General features: G+C 41.8%; 1 protein-coding gene across 10 annotated transcripts in view; it reads right to left on the bottom strand.

The window, feature by feature from the left end:
• The window catches only part of AKAP13 (A-kinase anchoring protein 13), a 237,025-nt gene that overhangs the window by 203,210 nt on the left and 15,310 nt on the right, over positions 1–18,505 (bottom strand). For 8 of the 10 annotated variants that reach the window (XM_068957951.1, XM_068957954.1, XM_068957945.1 and 5 more), the window contains exon 2: positions 11,870–11,925. The exons of the other annotated variants lie outside the window; for them this stretch is intronic. The gene's annotated coding sequence lies outside the window, so the exon portion shown is untranslated. The remainder of the gene's footprint in view (positions 1–11,869; positions 11,926–18,505) is intronic. 10 annotated transcript variants of the gene reach the window in all.

Below are 18,505 nucleotides of genomic sequence, written 5' to 3'. Positions count from 1 at the left end.
CTGCGAGGGACAGCTGGAATCAGCAGGCTCCTTTCTCCGCTCCACAAAAGTCCAATTCATCTCTATAAATATACTGACTGGATAGAAGGCAAAATACATCTGTGATTTAACTTTGGAGGGGCGGTCTACAGCATGAGTGAGCTTTGTCTTAAGAGGTCGGGTAAGTACACTACCGCTGCTCCAGAACCCCCAAGCTACAGCGTGTAGCACTTACTCATCCCTGGTACAATTATCAACATATATTTAGGAAAAAAATATAGGTGCAATTGACTCCTTGCAACATAAGCAAGTGATCTCTGTGTCATTTTATACCAGTTATTCCTCGTTTCCTTTGCTATTGTGCACTTAAAACATTAACCTGTATACTGGCAAAGCTTTCCAACCTGTGCCATACACAGGCTGAGAGCAATGGACTGGCTTCACAGCAGCTTTGAATAAACAGCAGTAACTCATTCCTTTAGTTTTAAGTACAGAATATTTAATTAAAAAGTCATATTAAATAAAATTGGTTTGTTGGTTGGAATAAGGTCAGCTGATACATAAACGGACTGCAATTTTAATAGATTTTTCTATTGCATTGCAAGGGCTTGAAGAGTTTGTTTTAGTACGTAAATGTGGGAGGTCATGAATGAGCTAGCATTCAAATAAAAATTGTTCCAACTCACTAAACGTATCCCAGGTTCTTGTAATTCTACATGCAAATAAAGAGCAGCAAATGTTTATCCCTCCACTTCCCTGAGCGTTACTGTTTTACACTCCCGTAGCTAAGGCAACCACACTAGGCCAAGCAGCTCAGCACCTTTTAGAAAGATTAACTTCTTAAACGGGCATAAACGGCAAAGGTTCAGCTATAGCCAGCTAAGGTGAACGAAAGCAGCGTAACCCACGGAACAAGATGGGGAAAAGCACAGAAAGAGATCAAATAACCTCTTCACCAGGGAGCTGATCTCCCCATCTCAAATTCCACTCGCAGCGGGGTCAGCTCGAAGTTTATTAGACTACACGAGGTTTGTTTCGTTTGCGGTATGTCATTCCTCACTAAACAAACTACTGGAAAAAAAAAAAAAAGAAAGAGAAAAAAAAAAGGTGACAACTAAGAACTGACGGGAAAGCAATAGCAAGCGCTAAGGGCGACCAGGACAAGATTGTAACTGCTGACAATCAAGAAACTTTGCATCATTGCCAGGAGCTTAGGGAAACTTATAATTAGCGAAACGGCAAACTCCGCAAGCTCTGCTGCGCGTTCAGCGCAGTGGAGCCCCACGAAGATGATAGTAATTTGAGTCTAGATCCTCCAAAAGACTCACTATTTCTGCAACTAAAAGAATCCTCGGGTACAACTAAGTACAAAGCTGTGTGTTATAACACGCACGTGTTTAACAAGAGCTAACCTAGTTTAACAGTAATTGTACAACCAACTTCCTCCTCCTTCCTTTCCTTCCCACTGCCACCCCTGGGAAAAGACACGAAACACGAGTTATTGCTGCAGTAGGCAAACACTGCTAGCGACTGAAACCACTTAACACTTAGCCACCTGATCTATTCTCCTTTCCCTTCCCCCCCATTTTTATTTTAAGAAAACCCATATAAACTGCCACAGAAAGGTTCCAGCATAACAATTTCTTCCCTCCTTTGCTCAATGGAACATACACCTAGTTTAGTGTTAAGCGCAACTCAATATGTATCTTAGACCATAAATACCCAAGAGTACGACACACTGAGAGAATCAGTTGACATAACTTCACAATTTATAAGCGCTGGGCCGCGTGCATTAGCCTCTGGTGACGCAAAAAAAAAAAAGGTACTTCTATGTAACCCACGTAGCTAGCTAGCTATGCCTTCACCTCACACAAGCGTAACGGTGAGAAGCTGGACTAGAGTACGCAGAAACTCGATGGGGGACCATTCACGCGTATTTTCAGTGAAATGCCAAACCCTTCAAATTTCATCAGAAAAACCTTGTGTTCTGGTAACTCAGTTCTACTCTGTTTCCTTTCATTCACAGTGTGACCGACATTAGAAGGCCTGACTGAATTCCTTGCTTTATCCACGCCTCAACTGAGGTCTCAGCTCAGCGAGGGCAGCTAGGCCAAGTTACACGATCGTTTTCTTTTGTCTTTTTCAGAGGAGGTCGGCCGCGAGCCTTGTGCCACTGCCAACTGCCCCAGGAAGCCGCCGTTCGGTTAGAAAGGGCAGATAATCCGGCTTTACGGGAGGCAGTTGATGTTGCCCCATCTCCGCTTAGAAGGCCCACTGCTAAACTGCTTCTGTCGGCTGCACATAACGTATTAAACCTCTTTAAAAGTCCAACTCGCTCTGCTCCAGGAAGTGGGAATTTCTTCAAATAACTAATCCAAACCTGTTCGGCACTGCTGTTTTTTCAATCGTCTAGTACTCATGAATTGGAAAAAAAAAAAAAAAAAAGAGAGTTTCGAAACACGGAGAGGTCAGACAGAGGCAACGCGAGTGCCTGGCAAACGCGGCAGCTGCCGATGGAGGATCGCTTCTGCAGAGGGAGCACCGCAGCCGGCCGGCTCGGATTAGCTCCAGATGAACCTTCCCCAAATCTCTTCTGGAAAAGCACGTTCTCGCTTTGCTCACTTTGTCCCCAGCACCAGAGCTCTTCCACCTCGTGGCGTTCGCCCACACGCATGCCCGCTCCCTACTCTCAATCTAGTTTCAGCTGCCACCCTCAAACTCTCCTGCCGCTTCAGGGATCTCCGAGCCTGCCCTCCATGGGGAGGGGAATGGAGAGGCTCACCCAAATCCTCCTGGGGGAAGGGAATCAAAACCCAGTTGCCCCAATGGGGAACTGCCAGACCGTCGTGCGGGGCCCGTGGAAGAGAGAACGCGAGGGAACAGCTAGAGGAAGACAAGGTCCGCTTACCGCCAAGACGCAATGCTAGACCTCACAGGCTTGGGGAAAAGGGTTAAGATGCCCACGGAGGCCACCAGAAAGTCTAACAGGGCAAGGGGAGATAAGGCTCCCTGTTAGGTTCAAAGAGGCTGTGACAGAGAAGATCTGGAGGAATAGGGAGGAGAACCGTTCAATTTCCAAGGGACGGGTAGATTAATTTGTGGTAGGAAAAAAGGGCAAGGAAAGAACGGATGACTTTGGTCAAATGGGAGGAGTAAGTGAACAAATAAGGAGAGAACTGGGTCAGGGAGAACTGCCATGACTCAGCCGAATGGCTCCGCAGCAAGCGCTGGAAGCCTCAACACTTCAGACCTTGCACATGCACATATGCAGTAATATTTTATAATCCTACAGCCCTTTTAAAGTGCTTCAAGAGCATTGTAAATATTAATTAAGTGGTAATACTCACAAATCAACAGCCTAAGAAGGAGAAATAGCAATCTAGCTTAATATTTGACAACATAATAACTCAGGGAGCAAAAACTACTTCTAAGAAATTGCATATCTATACTTCTCCGTTCCCTGTCTCAAAGGATCAAAGCCATATCCTATAGCTGGACTGCAGAGCCCTCTCTGAAAGAAGCCAATGTTCAGTGTTTGAAATGAGACGCATTATTCAGTGTGCGACCTGATGCTTTGCACACGGCAAACCAGCCAGCTTCAGCCGTCTCCGAAAGCCACTCCTTGTTCACCAGCCAACTTGGAGGCAGAAGTAATCCTACAAAAGTAACAGGGGCACGTGCTTGCAAATTCTGATTTTGTACTCAAATTGTATATTCGTCATCCCCAGTATTACAATTGCACAAATTAATGATCTTTAGCAACTCCATCTTCAAGTTTGTGTTTTACAACCCTACTGTCCCTTAAAAATAATTAAAAAAACAAAAAATCCCCAAAAACACCTTTACTAGGTCAGCCACATTTGCCAAGCTTTAACACACTGCTTTTCTCAGCTGCCTAATTTCAAATTCACCTTTACATGTAATTTAAAAGGAGGCAAAAAGTCATCACAGTGAATAAATGAAATATGATGCTTAAAATGAAGGCTTATGCGAGTACAGTTTACAGTACTAGCTCAGGGCCAAGAGTTATGAATTTACCCTGTAACACAGGAGAATTAAGGAAGGAAAAAGGAGGAAACCTAGTCAAAGCTTGGAAACATGTATACTCCTGGTTAATACAAGGCTACTAGGCAAAAGCAGATGTGAAGGTACACCTTTTTTTATCCAAGGTAAAAACTGAAGTCTGCAAGGGCCAAATCAAACCTATTTTATTCTATGCAGTGACAGACACTGAAATACAGCAACATTAATCCCTCAACATTAATAAAACATGTTGTGTCCAGAGCATTTTTTTCAGTCTTTGAAACCCTGCCAAGTCATAATCATCTCATGGGAACACTGGAATGGACATCGATCAGAGTCAGAGCTGTATGAGCTTTAAATGTCACCACCACTACAGAATAGGAGGAAAAAAACAGTCCTTGTCTCTCACACATCTGCAAATTTATAATTTTTTGAAAATATGAAGAACTAAATCTCAAACACTAACAGTTTATGAGGACACTGAATTCAGTCCTGGGAGTAAGGCAGGCCTTGAAAGCACTATGAACACCTCCACCGACTAGAGTGAAATTCCTTGAAGGTGAAATTTTACATTTGATATACTGAAAATTATTAGACATTTGGTAAACAAAGTTAAAGAGCCAGAGGTGACCGTATTACCAAGAGCACTCCATTTTCTTCCCATTCCCTCGCCACATTCATCAGTGCCTGCCTGCTCCAACTCCTAAACTTTATTTTTCATAAAGTTAACATTGACTCAAAGAAATATAGTTAGTTTGGAAGTACATGGCTGCTGGCATTCAAACAAGTGCTTGCTAATTTTGTTGTTACACGTAATGTGATAGTAAGAACTTATATTGAGTTGGAAAGCTTTGTAAAGAGCCAGGGACTTCTTTCTTTCCTTCCTGATCAACATACCAGTAAAATCTAATAGCCTAGCAGGGAGACTTCTCTATAGCATCAGATTTTTGAAATTACTCATCTACTCCCACATTCGAGCCCTCTACAAGACTTTTCACAGCATCGTACACATACATCAGAGCCCTCTATATCAAGCCAAGTTGGACGCCAAAGACACTGCAGCAAAGGACTTGCAAAATACCTACCACCCTTAACTTGCAGTCATTCTACATGCCTCCTATAACGATATGCTTGTTCTGCAATTTAAAACTCAGATTTGTCCACTGCAAAAACTTATCAGTCCTATCACTAACACAAATTCAAAAGGGATATGAATTTGGCTCGCAATGCCTTATCTTTAATAAAGGAACGGACAAAAAATACATACCCTATATCCAAGTAGGTCTGCCTTTCAAGTTCCCAGGCTAGGGACCTTCATGTTCTTTGTAAATCACCCTGATTATGTTTATTTAAATAATGACAAATATTAGTTTTAAATTTATACTCATTGCTTTATAAGACGTCTCCAATCCTATCAGGATAAAAAGCTAAACAAAACTGTTTGTTTATGCTACTAGGACATCCAATAGGAAATACTTAGAACCCCACATGTTCAAAGCAGGACAACAAAAATCACAGTATATCTTTCTGGAACGGACTGCTATCTTTTGCTGCTAAGAGGCCAGAAGGGCCACATGCAGATCACAAGGCCTGAAAAATCAAGTTGAGAGAAGTTGGTTTGCAGAACCTCTGAATTCACCGAAAATGCCACATGTATACCAGGCCCAGCAAACAAAAAAACAACAGAAGAAAACCCAAGCCCACCTCTTGCTTTGGCAGCAGTATAACGGCTAGGAGGAAAGACATAAGAGAATTAAGTAGTAATGCTCACAAATCAACAGCCTAAGAAGGAGAAATAGCAATCTAGCTTAAAAGCCCACAAATATGCCTGCTCCTGGTTAACACGAGAATACTAGGAAAAAGCAGATGTGAAGTCATGCCTTGTTTCATTCAGGGCAAAACCAAAGATTATAACAACAAATCACACTTACTCTGTGCAATGAGAAACGCTGAAATAAGAGTTTAAAGATGGCCAGGCTGGGACCTCAAGCATTTCATATGGTATTTGTGTTGGCTGTCCCACCACTCCCTTGTTAAGGAAAGTCTAAAAGTTATTTATTCTGTTACTCTTATTATTCATTTATATCTACAAACACATAGAAGTCAAAGGTTTAGTAACTGTAGAGAGCCTAGTGTTTAGATGAAAGCTGACTTCTGTGAGTCTTGGCTGAATGGGATTTACAAAAAATAGGAGGAAGGTTTTGGAATTTGTTGGGTTTTTTTTTTAATGACTTAAAAAGACTAAAATAAATTTAAAAAATTAACATTATATTATATAAAATCCTGTTTCTGTTTCTACTACTAGTAGCTACTCAACAGAAAACTCTATTACACCTGTTTGTGAAAAGGAAAAAAAAAAAAAAAAAAGGTTGCTTACCACAGTGCAGAGAGATCCAAAGAAGGAAGAGTGCCGTAATGGTATCTGAACAGCCAAAACACAGCAATATTGCAACTTTTTATCTCAGAAGAAAAGAAAACGATGTTCAGGAGAGCTGAAAGTGAGTTTTAATGCTACCTAAAAATAATCATCCACGCGCAAATCAATTCCTGACGTAGGTAGTGGAGCGGGAAAGGAAAGACAAAGAGCATCGTCACCCTTTAAAACATTCGGCACTCTCTGTTCTTCTCTTTGAAAGCACAAGGCTGTGTCTATAAAGACATATCTGCATTTCCAAACCCTGTATTTTGTCTCATACTGATTTTGCTCTCTGGAACAGGAGTACTGTTTTGTTCTGTGCTTGTACAAAAACTACCATGGCAAAGCTCTCATCTACAATTGATGCTCTTTCGTGCTAGGACCCCAAATAGGAATTGCACTAAATAAGGACTTTAAATCACGGATACTTAATGCAACTTCCTCAACGTATTTCACATGCCTAGTGACTGGGCCAGCTCTCCCCTCTCTATCTGGAGGCTGCAAAAGCATTTCCCTGATTTGTACACAAACTACAGCAAGCCAGATTTGAAGGGAAAAGAAGGAGAAAAGCAGCACTCAAAACTCCAAGGATTATTTATGAATAAGCTGAAGCCTTATAAACTTGGCTATTGAAGAAAGATAATCTCTAGCTTATGCCAAGTGGGTCAGACAGAGGAAGAACCTCAGCAATCTTCAAAGTCAAAGCAGATGGGGAAGTGAATAAGTGCCTATGTGAGCAAAGAGGAAACAAGTTTCTGTTCATTTTAGCTTGTTTCAGAGGTTCAGTTTTCTATATACCATCAAAAATGGCAGTCGGTCATATTCAGCTCTGACGCGAACAGAGCAGCTTATTTCTGTAATAGATACAGGGAGAATTGCACAATAATTACTTCATTAAGATTGCTATCGGTGAGGAAGAAGAAAAAAAGACCTGGCATCTTCAGATTTTCAGGATATTTCCCCTACCTTCTACCTATCTTCCTACTACAGAGAGGGACAAGGTGCTAGAGGCAGAAGAGGCATGTGTGAGAGACGCTCTTTGCCTTTCATTTATGAAAAAAATTTCTCTTAGGGTTCTTTATATCAATGGCCCTGAAATATTGATGATAAATACATAACTTGTAGAACGCACTGCAATTAACACATTAAAAAATAACATGCGAGTTTGTAACCCGACTTTTTTTCTTTAAAATAATAATAAACAACCAAAACTCTGCAATCCAGACATGCCACAGAATGAGCACACAGTACATTCCTTAAGAAGCTGAAGCTGACCTCTTGGTCCTTTCTCAGGCTTTACATTGCTAGACAAGATCTGGGCCAAGACCATTTCCATACACTGGGATGCATTTCTGTCTCAGGCTAACCTCATCGTCCAAGTGGTGAAACCTAAAACCAACTAATCTCTCCCAGGGTTATGCTTGTGGAACTGGGAATCCCTCCATCTGTCTCAGCAAAATAAAAAGATCACTGGCTGCAAAATAAACAATGCATTAACCATAGAACAATAGCCCCTCTCGTTAATGTGCTTCATGCCACCCACTAAGGGTGAACAGTTTTCTATCAGATACTTCCCCATCCCTCAAATTTCATATTATGAGGAAAGAGCTTGTGCAATTTGAGCACATGCAACATCTTTTGGATCCATCCCAAGGAAGGACTCCCATCTTCCTAGCATTCCTGAGAGTTTTGTAAGCTTTCTGGAATCAAAAGAAGCAGACACTAAAGGGGAGGCATAGAAATAGTTTACCCTGATGTTTTGTTTTTTTTACCAGGAACATTTAAATTGACCATGCTGGGAACAGCTGAAAAAAAGGAGTAATCAGTGGTATAGTTTGCTAAGGAGACACAGAGAGCCAAAGATACACTGAGATGATGCTAGCCTTCCAAAGAAAATATTTCTAAGAGTAGCAGGCATCCTTCCACCACTTATTTTAAGAGGCGGCTGCCGAGCTACATCAGATATTCCACTGGTGTCTCCATGAGCGCTTTCCACTGAGGACTTCCACTGGAAGAGCCAGGGCTGCAAAACTCGTAAGAAAACTCCCCAGGAAGAGGCGTTCAAGGGTTGCACAACACTGACACGCTCTAGATACGCGTCTTGGTTTAGGCAAACTCAAGTGATTTTCTGATATTCAGATTGGGTTGTCTGGAGCATGGACAGGACAGAAATAGGAATATACAGGCCTTGTGTGTGTGTTTATCTAATGATATAATCAAGAAAAGATTGGAAGTGTGGGAAAGGAGTAGGAAGGGGCTGCATTATGAGTAGTTAAGGGGGGGAGGCTAGGAAAGCTTCAAACTGAAACCAGTTTACCATTTTTCCCTATTATCAGCCACGATCAAAAGCCAAAAAGTTAACCACCTTGCTTTATATAATTTTTACCATGACATCTGCACTTGAAAAAAGAAAAGAAAAAACCCACACTGAAAAGTATGTCAAGCTTAAAGGGCCATGTAAAGTTACATTTGCTAAAGTCAGACCTTTCCCCTGCGCTCTGGTAGAGGAAATAAAAACAAGGTGCAAATTAACAGCAATCCACATCGGCTTTCCAATAGCCTCTCCACAAAACGGATTTTTTCTTTTTACCTGGCATGTGTATTTGACCTGGGTCAACGTGGCGACATGGGGAGTTTAAAAGAGATCACCTGATGAAACAGAAATACTCTCCCTCCAAACTATATCGCAGGAATTGTGGCCAGGCACCCCAACCGCAGCAAACACAGTAAGCACCTTCTCGAACTGCACATGCTCTGTGTCAGCAAAGCAGCATTAATACAAAACTGAATTAAAATAAAGGAGTAATGACCCTTCAGAAAGGGTAGGGCTTTATCAGGCTTCCACTGCACCAAACAAGGACCATCTAAGATATTAAATCTGCTGCAAAAAAATGATTAAATCAAAAGGAGGAAAACAACGTCAGCCTTGTGCGCATTTCGTTGTTGAATAATGACAGTGTTTACCTTTCTAGTATAAAGCATTACTAGTCTGGATCCAACTTTAAAGCAGAGCACAAGACAAAATTAATTACGTCCTTTCCGCTTAACTACCATTCCCTGGGTTATTTATTAGCTAGGTCTGCATAAATTCATAGATGTGTCTAATATACAAAGTTAAAAAGCTCTGCTAGCTTTAGAACGGCTGCCTAAATACTTCACTGGTTTGCACGGCGCTTTCCCCTCTCAGGCCAGGCTGCAGTATCGATATAGCCCGCAGGCTGGAAATCAGGCCCTGCTTCAACGGCGTAGCAGAGGGCCACAAACAGCCGAGGAGGACGTCGGGGAGCAGCCAGCGCTTGCAGAGCGAGCACGCTGCGACGGACAAGCACGCCTTACTTCCCTACAACAATGCATGTCTTGATCACCCACCCCGGAACAACAGGCAGCAGCAGCATTAGCACAAGAAATTTGAAACCAGAGATCTTCCTTCATAAATCCCTTCCCAAAGAAGGAGAAAAGCCAGGCACCATTACATCCGCTCCTGTTCTGACTAGGATATGAGCCACACAACTGTAGTTCGAACATCAGGGTTGCTGTGAAAAGTCATATTCTACGATACGCGCACCCCCGGACAAGGCGCTGGCTTGCTCTCGGCACGAGACACTGAAACAAGTAGCTGCCCTTTTAGTAAATGAGCTTTTTGACATGGTTTCCTTCTCGCCATTCCCTTTCTCCCAGGATCACCTCAAAGGTGCAAAAAGCACGTGAAGAAACAAGCCAGCTGCAGACATGCACCCTACAAGTACCTCTGTCGAGATACCTGCTCTGAATAAGACATGTGCAAAGGCTTCCAGCATATCCAGCTCCAGCTGTGTGTCTTAGACCTTTACTGCCTGCAGTTTATCAAACCACCAGGCAGACCACATAGCAGGGCTACAGAGTCAATCCCGGGTGCAGTACACCACAGTCTGGAGGGGGGAAAAAAAAAAAAAAAAAAAAAAAACCTAGGATGTGTGCACTTCTGGAAAGGGCAAAAGCCACATTACACAAATTACACAAGAGAGTTTGAGTCCAGCCATTTGGCAAAACAGATAAACTCACACAAACTACCTGAGAGGAAAACTGAAGGGAACTGAAGACCCTCTCTGGTGCTTTGTATTCTACTAAAATTAGATTTTAAGGCTAAAGACCTCTGTCACTCCAAAGGGGTCACTCTCCTGGAGGTCTCTGCAGAGAAAGAAACGCCACGGAGAAGCAGACTGGAGCAAAGGAGACTTTTAGTTTCAGGATTTGATTTGGATTTCCCTTCACTGAGGGCCACGATCCCAATGGAAAAACAGGCCAAAAGCTTACAGGCTGACCATCCACTGGAAGGAGATCAAAAGGGACAGAGGATGGGTACGGCTAGAGACCCTAGAGACCCAGACACACCAAAAAAAAAAAAAAAAAAAAGAGAGAGAGAAAAGAAGATCCTTTCACAGACACGTCACCAAATAAATAAAAACAGAAGGGCAACAACACTTCTAGAGTTGTTAGCATAGACTCTAGGATATTAAATACTCATGTGGATACTGCAGTCACCACATGCAGTTAAAACACCACATAAGCAGCGTATCTGTAGGTGAACTTGTTGCCTTGCAGCAAGCGTCAGCCAAACCTTCTCTCCATCACAGAAAATGGAAAACACAGTGCGTTTGGGTAACGCCATACTGTTAGCCCTTCTGCCTACTGCGGGGCTGGACTTCAGCTTAGGAGAAAGCCCCTTTGGTGCTTAACAGCACAGGAACAAAGTTTGCAAAGTCTGTGAAGTTTCTGTTATCCTGAAATCAACAAGACCAGTATAACCCCACATGTTTGCAATCCACCCTCAAAAACTCTGTTTGCCCAAGATCAGCTTGAATGTGATGCAAAAACGTAGCATTTTAGAGTCGTAAATGGGTTTGGGGAGACTGGGGGACAGGGAGGGATGTTAAATTGCTTCAAGTTTTTCCAGCTTTTGGAGCAAAAAAAGCCACAAATCTTTCCAGCTTCCTATGATTTGTCCTTAATGTCAAAAGATCCTACCTAGAACTGCTGAACGGAAAAAGGAAAGGGGGGAGAGATAGGGTTGGAGGACGAGTGACTGTATTTACAGGCTTCGAAATACTAAGGCTTGATTTTCCTAACGAAATGACATTAAGTGAAACCAACAAAAACTGTTTACTTTCAAAAACCTACAGAGCAACTCTCAGGCAAAATAGCCTCTTATAAACGTATAAAATTGTGCAGTAATACGCAGATTAAAGATATCTTTCAGTATACCGCACTATGTCTACTTCATTTGATTAAACTGAAGTCCTTAAGTCATACTACAGACATTACTCCTACTTTTGTTTACTACATCTTCGAGCCTTAACCACAGCACATGCCGTGCAGCTGGCTGGCAGCTCGCAGTTACAACACAACACGCAGAAGTCAGACGGGGAACTGATTCTAAAGACGACCCACAAAAAAAAGTCTTGCTCCACTTACCTAAGCAAAGCTGTCATTAGAGAGTTTTCCAATACTAAAATCCAAGGGAAAAAAACCTGAAAAATACAGAGAAGTACAAAGATTTTAGTAAATTGGATTTTAAACCTTTTGTTCACTTATTTCTTGGGAACAGGAAAAGTCAATGGTTAAAAAACAAACAAACAAAACAAAACCACACCTTCACTCCATCACTTTGCATTTCAGACAGAAGAGTAAGTGACAGGAAGGTGCTGCTCAGGAAGCAAACATACCAGAAGCACAAGGACAGATTTTCCACTGGTGTTGCCAGTGTTATATCAGTGCATCCACAAGTGTCAATCGCACTGGACTGGAATAAAACCAGTAAAATCCAGTGGACAAGTCAGGCCTAAAGCAATTAGCTAGGCTGCCCCATTTAGACGTTTAGTCATTTGTCGCGCTTGTTGAGCGCTGCTGGGTTATCAGAAAGAGTGGAACAAACTGTGGGGTGGGAAGCACGGAAGAGTCACCTGCTCTAGTCAGGTTGAAGGCAGCTGGAACCAGAAGAGTTGCTTGTTAAAAAACATCCAAACAATCCCAGGCCTAACTGAAAAATCCCATAAAGTACCACAACACTTATCCATCTGAAGAAAGCTGCAATATTCAAGATTATTATGGGCATAAAAATCACACAGCTTTAAAAAGCACAGGGCAGTAACAGGCAGAAATGATAAGAGTGCGTGGCCACTAGCAAATCTACCAAAACAACTATCAAGAAAATTCACTCAGGCCTTGTTAAGGCCCGTGAATGCAGACCAAAAAAAACACACCCCTCAAACTAACTGAATATGGATGACTGTAGGCTGAAAAAAAATCAAAGAGGGAGTTGATCGCTATTTAAGAGGAAGAAGTCTTTGCTTGTTCCAAGATTAAAAACTTGTAATTCTGGCCCTGGCTGAAGCACTATCATTCACCAATCTGGTACAATTTAGTTAGGCTGATCCTCCTTTCAGACAGACGGGGCATTATCAAAAGTTCCTCTATTCATTCTGCTTCCTGCTTGCTAGTGAAAGCCCCTTTTATATGTGCTCCTAGAGAGGCCGTTAAAACCAAGGAAGACTTTCCGATATAGAAGATAAGGTAGTTGGATTTACTCGTGAGGGGAGGAAGGGAACTTATACTGGCTGATTACAGCTGCTCCAAAGTTTAGAAGTGGAGGTTTGGAGGAGAGAGGTGGAAGACGATGGATTTCTCATTAACAAGTGTTATACCAATAGCATTACTGTTAGAGCTAGGCATTACCTCTCCTGCCGTTCAAGTGAGGAACTGAGACTCTGCTTTAGTTAGCATTGCCAAGTACACGCATTTGGTTGACTCATTTAAAAATACATGAAACAGGTAGAATAGGGTATTTTTAAGAGACTGAGCAAGCTAAAAGTCTAAAAATACCCGTAACAAAAAGGTCAAACTAGCCAGAGTCAGAGAGAGGACACCGTCTAGTAGATGTTCTCCAGGTTAACACAGTTCAGGTATAATTTTGGGGGGGGAGGGGGGGGTCAGATCCTATTTCTACTGCAGACACAAGCATTCAGACTTCAGTGGAGCAAGATGGTGATTTCCACGTTACTTAACATGTGTCAGCAATTTCAAACAGTTGCTTTGCATATTCTCAGTGCAAACCAAGCAGAAACCCACTGCGGAAAGCCTGGTATAGCGCTTGGCTAGTGAAAAGCTGTCTGGAAACTCTATCAAAACTCCAAAAAACATTTCCCCTCATTAATGTTCAAACAATCTGGTATAGTTAAAATAGTTTTAAAACGTAACAAGATGAAAATACAAATGAAAACACATTTCTCCAGTTTTGCAAAGATCAAGTCAAGGAAGCAAACCTCTACTAAAAGTTACAGCTAACAATGATGGATGCAAGGGTAAAACCTGCCTCTTCCTTCCCTCCTCCCAGCCTATTCTTCTCCAAAACAACTGGCCAAAAAAATAAGAATCAAAAAAACCCACAACAGGGAAACAACATGCAGCCTTAAAAGAAACCAGGTCAGCTCTACCTAATCATTACTCTATCCATTCAAAATATATGTTGGGTTATCTCTTCCCCCCCCACACCCCCCCCACAGCATTAAACTAGATTCATGCAAGCAAAAATAATGGAATGTGTTTAAATACACTTCATTATATGGGCAGGGACATTTCTTAAAACTCAAGGTGATGCATTTCTTAAGATACCAGTTTGTATCAGATAGGAATGGAGTGCTAATCTCTAACAGGCAGCAAGAGGGAAAAACCATGGCTGCAATGGCACAAAGACCCAAGAGAGATGGCCCACAGGACCCCAAGTGAAGGGTGAAGTTAGTATCAAAGAGGCAGTGAGACTGTATATCTACTCATGCACATATAGACAATGCTGCCAAGTTTGACAGATCACCTCTTGCTTTGCAGTACACCAAATGCATTGCACTATGTTAGTGCATTCAAGATGTGTCTTGGAGGCACCTATACTCTCCTTCAAGATATCCCAGTCCAGGGACGCTTATGTCCACCAACACTTTCTGTTTCCACTCCCTTCCATCAACTTGCGCTATGCAGCCAAAAAGCAAAGAGATACAACAAGATCTAGAGCTCGTTTTGATCCCTTTCTATCTTCACGTTATTAACTGACCTTACAACTTATAGCACGAAACGTACAGACACTCAAGTTCACTTAGTGGTCACATAACTTCTTCTCAGTAGATGAAGCACAAAATTAGGGAACCAGGAGACTATGCTCCCTTTCTATTCTGCTACCAACCTATATCTCTTTAGGCACATCACTTAAGGCAAACTTGAGCGTTCATTTTCACTTTGTGCTGTACTGGAGATATCGCGTGTTGCATTCACCAACTACAGCCATAAAGTACAAGGGCTTCATTGGCAAGTACTCAGATTTAGGGGATGTTTCAGAAAAAGCTGTCAAGTCTCAGACTCCCCAGACAGTAAATGAGATTAATATCGCTTACCTCTCTTCACACACGCTTTGCAACACAATGGCTGAAGAGCCCAATATACTGTTACAAATATACAACACATAAGCAGTTCTACATATTACTTTACTTGCAGCTTAGCACTATTAATAAGGCCAAGTTTATCAAAACGCACCAAAGGGAGTTTCGTAGGGTAGGAATATCGTAACAAGACACAGCCTGCTTGTTCTGCACGTTTTGTAAGATCGTTGGGTCTTTCCTGTCACAAAACAACCCTTGTCGCACCAATATTTAAATACAAACAAGAGAAGAAAGGGCACCCAAACTTTCCAGTTTGTTTTCAAGTCGGAAGAGCCAGCACTGGCTAGTTACAGCTGACAAACCACTGCTATTCTTTGCATCTAAGGAAATGAGATGGACTAGGGGTTCCTTAGCCAACTGTTTTCAGCTTGATAAAGAATCAGCTGCACCAGATGCTATAGCTGATGTTATAGGAAGTCAGACTGAATCCGAGCAGTTTCCTTTCCAGGTTGAAACACTACACAAATCACAGCAGCAGAGCAATGCCCACTGTCACCTACCTGGATGCAACCAATTTTGCATCAATTAAAATATTACTTCATGCCTGTGACAGTTTCAGAAAAGTTAAAAGAACAGGCTTAGTGTGCTCTAGCATTTCCCTGTCTGTCTTCTTCAAACCCAAGGTGGTTTGTTGTGATGCCACTGTGAAAACCAAACAAACAAAACAACTTTCTACTCCTAAAAGACCACGCTGTCCTTGCTCGACTACTTTATAGGCCTGGATATGGATGTAGAAACACTTAATGCCTACACTACTGTTCAAGTTGTTATGTTTGGAATAGCTGCAACTGAGGGAAATGAAAGCTTGCAATAGTAGTTTCTCTGTCACTCCAAGAATCTGCTTTACCACGCAAGTCTGCAATTTCAGATTTCTGCATGCATTGCGAGGAGCACGAGGCTCAGCTCTAGCAGCAGCTGTAATTCAGCACAACAACGGGCATCTCCACAGCCCTAGGGTCACATAGTCCATTTAAGAAGTTTTCAGCAAAACTTAAAAGTCACAGAGAAGAAATTTAAAAATCAAAAAGGAAATCCAACGGATTCAGCCAAGACTTCTCAAGCTTTTGATGCTTTGAAACAGTAAGGATTTTCCAGCTCTTTCCCCCAAGTGAAACTGTAATGTATGCTTATTAATGCCAGAAAGGCTACAAGGCCACTGAAGAATGCACAAGGATGGTTTCTGGTGCACACACAGAATAAACAGTCCAAGATTTTGGTCTTTGATTTCTCTGTAGAAGCAAAAGCTGATTGAACATTGGCTCTCCAGACGTGCAAGTTCACTTTGTTAAAAGTTAAATAAAAGTCCTGCAAAGATTTTCAGTACTCAAAAGTGACTTAACACTAATGAACTTTTGCCAGCAAATCTGCAAACACAAGCGCATGTGAGTAGCCACACTAAAGCCACCCAAATCACCTCTCTCCAAGACTCTCCCTCCAGATTGCGCTGGAACTTCAAAACCAAAGTTGGACCCTAACCTGTAAGATAAGTATGACCTTGCTCTGTTCTGCATCCCTGTGTTAAGTTATTTGGTGATGCTAAGCAGATGAATCTCAAATTTGCTGCTTCCTCGCATGTAAAGAGGGGGAGAGGAGAAAAAAAAAAAAAATCAGAAATAGTGCTTATCAGAAAAAAAGCAAGTATTTTTAAAAAGTTCTGCTACTCTGTGGAATGGCTTGAAAAACAGATACATTTGAAGTTTCTTAGAATATATGCATTCAATTTTTAAGTTGCATACAAGTCAATCTGACAAATGAGCTTAGCTAGGATCGCTCGAATGAGGCTGATGGTCCCGTCCCCCACCCTTTTCCTAAGTGAGCGAGCATGAGTTTCTGGCATAGATACTTGTGTGTGAGATTTTAACATTCTCCTTTCCATAAACAGTCATACATCAAGCTCTAAAAATTTGCTTCACAGAAACATTTGTGCTAGTAAAACTCAATTATTCTAATATTTGTATGACACATACAGGAGAGGTGCATAAAAAGGTTATGATGAGCTCATTTAAGAATTTAAACAAGTACTTGATAAAAAGTTTTTGAATATTCACTCAGCTCCTCTGTTAAATCATGCTTCCAAAGGAGCCTTTGAACAATAGCACAGAAGACGCTGTACTTATAACAAAAAGACAGTACTGAAGTTATCACTGTGTCTCACAGTGCTAGTCATTCATAACTACAGTCCTAAATGCACGTGGACACAGTATCACAAGTTGATTCATAATTCCACTGGATTAAATGTATACCTGTAATATTTACAGTTTATCTTTTTTGGAAAGACAGCACCACTTCTGTCTAAATATTATAAGTATTTATATTACAAGTATTTATAAGTATTCTTTTCATGCTAAAAGAAGTGATTCCTTCAAGAACATCCAAAGTTGAGCAAAGTGTTCAAGAACAGCCCTAAGCAAGGTTATGCTATCCTGTATGGGCTGGCACACGAGCAGATCGTCTGCAGCATTTTGTTTCCTCCCAAGGCTTCCAAGCTAAAGTCAACAGAAGACATCAGCATGCATCATTCAATTTTAAATATTCATACAAAGCATATTATACAGCTATGCATCTCTCTATGCATGCTCGCTGCATATATACCATTTTTCCCCCCCAAACTCAGAGCCTTCTAGAAGAAGGAAACGTGGGGGACTTTGAAGAGGTAACCCAATGGGTGGTGCTCCGCTGGCTTGTGCACACACGCCCTCGCAACCTGCTTCCTTTCTTTCCATTCTTTTTTCTTTCACATCACTGGGTGCTCTTGATACTTCATCCCAGTTAACATGAGCCAAGGTTTCCTCTCAAAAATAACTACTCCAAGAGAATTTCGGTTATGGACATCACCTACAAAAACATCCCTGTTTCCATATTCTCTGTACTGCATCAGTCTGTTCCCAAATAAGCTGTCGGCCCAGTGAGACAAGGTCATGGAACGACAAAAACCAGGGCCCCATCCCTACATGCAGCAGTGCTCCCAGAGCAAGGGCAGGATGAGTCAGGCTCCCAATATAGCTGCTTTCAGGCATTTCTGACAACGTTAATTTAATGACAGTATTTCATTTCCTTCAACCATTTCATCCTGAGAGCTCAACTTAAGCATTAATGAAGTGTTTTAACACTCTCACTGTCTAGAGCAGATGTGGGGTGTCACCTAATCAGTCACTCAATCGGAAAACGTAGCTCTTCTGTTCGCCAACACAGCAAAGAAAAGGATTTCTGCATCGCAAGAGCTAAGGAGAAGTTTGGGGCTGAGAAGCATGAGGAAGAAGCCAGAAATACCACATCAACGATTAATACTTAGCCTAGAGGCAACAGCAGGAGACCTACCTGAGCAGAAATAGAAGACCTCAACCTAATACCAACAAAACTGGCTAAAATACCTAGTGAAGGTATCCTGGCATGTGCAAGGAAATGGGGGTTTATACCGGTTTGTTTTGCTGTTACAAAGCCAAGCCAGAGAAGCAGTGCCATCAGCAATACACCTTCTGAAATCTTTTTTTTTTTTTTTTTAAATAAACTCTTGAATTTAACTTTGCCACTGTGGACTCCTTCAAATCTATCCTCCATCTCCTTATTCACTTGTTTTTACAAATTTATCTATTTGAAGCACAAGACTCACACCTGCATCACTGGA

The sequence above is a fragment of the Struthio camelus genome, chromosome 12 (assembly GCF_040807025.1).
Source record: "Struthio camelus isolate bStrCam1 chromosome 12, bStrCam1.hap1, whole genome shotgun sequence".
Classification (NCBI taxonomy): Eukaryota; Metazoa; Chordata; class Aves; order Struthioniformes; family Struthionidae; genus Struthio; species Struthio camelus.
This window is presented reverse-complemented; position numbering and strand designations above follow the sequence as displayed.